At 45.9% G+C, this 2,103-nt stretch overlaps 1 long non-coding RNA gene across 1 annotated transcript; it reads right to left on the bottom strand.

Moving 5' to 3' along the window:
* Positions 1 to 667: 667 nt before the first annotated feature.
* LOC103606417 lies at positions 668 to 1,963 on the bottom strand. Its single transcript, XR_551885.1, has 2 exons — positions 1,860 to 1,963; positions 668 to 873 (listed from the first exon to the last, which is right to left on the bottom strand). It is a non-coding gene; the product is annotated as an uncharacterized LOC103606417 (long non-coding RNA).
* Positions 1,964 to 2,103: the final 140 nt, after the last annotated feature.

The raw sequence follows: 2,103 nt of genomic DNA, 5'->3' as shown, positions 1-2,103 counted from the left end.
CAACCAGGTGCAAAGGTGAAGTGACTTGTAAACAGGGGCTTCTACCCCAAGAGTCACACTGGTGTCCACCTCAGGGTGACAGGTACAGCACTAACACCCAGGGTAAGGCGGACGCTGCTGCCTACCATCAGAAGTCTCCAGGCATGACAGGAACCTAAAGGAGGCCCAGCTCTGCATGGCAGCAGGCACTTACCTAGGCAGAAAACAGTAGAAAAACGTTGTAGTTTGGAGCCAACTCTTGGCTTTTTTATAGCTATGTGACCTTGGTCAAGTCACTTAGTTATACCCTGGGGTCCATTTCCTCATTAATGAAATAGGGAAATACTATTAAACCCAAGCTATAATGTTTAAGCAACATATATGGATAGCTCTTTGCACAATTCCTTGCAGGAGGAGTTGAGTAGTTTCTTCCCAGGACCTAGCACTGCCACTAACATGCCATGCAAATTATGGCAGGTCATTTAAAGCTCACAGAATTCTTGTGAGGTGCAAATAAGACACGGAATGTGAAAATATCCCGTGAACTGTACAGGACTTTATGAACCCAAGGAAATAAAGGATTCAATTTACACACTGATAACTGATGCAAGATGAAAGCATCATGACATGGGAAGTGATGTACTGTTGCTACAATTCAGATTCTCCCCCACAATAAGGAGACAACAAATTGGGCTCCAAAGATCTTTTACTGACTCTACGTAAAACATTTCAGTCCTTAATTTGAGTAAATTTCAACTCAGTTTACTGGCTGATGGCTGATCTAGGTAAAGGCTTCACACTTCCCACCTACAATGACATAAAAAAGGTTCCTGACTAATATGAGTGTGAAGATGCTCACGGTCTCTGTCCCATCTTCTTCAGGGTTCGATTAAGCTAAAAGAGAAAGAAAAGCAAGTTAGATATGGGGTTTTCTCCAAACCTTTTTCCTACAGTGTGCATTATCACTAGGTCAGACTCATAGCCACCCCTCTGATGTCAGGGAGTCTCTGGTTTGAGCTTGGATGACCACTATGTATGTGTAAAGCCCTGCACAGTTCATAGGGCCCTGCGCAGTTGACGCAGATTGTTCTTCTATCTGCCCTTTGCACTCAACAAACCCACACCCTCACTGTTCTAGCCATTTTATAGACAGGAAAGGGATTGAGAGTGGCTAGACTTGCCAAGGTTACTAGTCCAGTTAGGGGAAGAATCAGGAGCTTCAGTTTTCTCCTTTCACAAGGAACAGGATCCTTGTTAGAAGACAGCCCCAGTCCACCACACTGACAGATGTGATCTGCACATCTAGAAAATAAAAAGAGCACTGGGGCTATGTTATGATCCCACAGGAGAAGCCTGACCTCTGCTGGAGGACTGAAAGTACCAGGACACAGGAGCTCCAGTGATTGCCAAAAAAGGAGACCCACACCCTTGTGGTGGGTGTTTGGCCTGACCCACAAGATCTCTCCTGGAGCAAGTCATGGAATGTACCAAGTCTGTCAAAATAGAGCTTCCTATCCTCCAGCCTGCAGGAACTGGCCAGACCTGTCTAATTTGGAGAACAATGCCAAATGGGGAGGGATGGGTAAGAGCAGGCAGTGAACCCACCCATATTAGGAAATACAAGGGAGGGACAGGGGAGCTGGCCACCCGCGCAGGGAGATCTTGGAAAGAGATGCTCTAGAGAAGGCTGACACAGCAATTCCTACAGGCCCAACCCCACTCCCCAAACCCCAAGCAGCCAGCCAGTCTAGCTCAGAAACTTAAAGGGCAAATTTTAGGCTTTCTTGAAACTAAAAATAAGAAATAAAAAATTTTAAAACTCCCAGTCTAGTTCCTAATCTCTGTCCACAGCCAACAAACCACTCTCTCAGACCTCTTACCTCCTCAAATTTGTGAATCTGACGGATAAAGAAATCCCCATAGCGCCTGGCGACCTTGGTGTCTGCGATGTGGATCATGTCCTGTGGGGAAAACGAGAGTCAGAGAAGAGCAGCGAGGTGGGGAAGGGCCTCCTAATCCAGGACTTCCTTATGGATTTAGCTTTTCAAAAGCAGAGGGAGGAGGGAGGGAGGTTTCGGTAATTGGCCACAATAGTCAACCACATTGTATTTTGACAAAATAAAA

Source organism: Galeopterus variegatus, unplaced genomic scaffold, assembly GCF_000696425.1.
Source record: "Galeopterus variegatus unplaced genomic scaffold, G_variegatus-3.0.2 Scaffold6566, whole genome shotgun sequence".
Lineage (NCBI taxonomy): Eukaryota > Metazoa > Chordata > Mammalia > Dermoptera > Cynocephalidae > Galeopterus > Galeopterus variegatus.
Note: the sequence above shows the minus strand (reverse complement) of the source record. Positions and strands in the feature narration are given on the sequence as shown.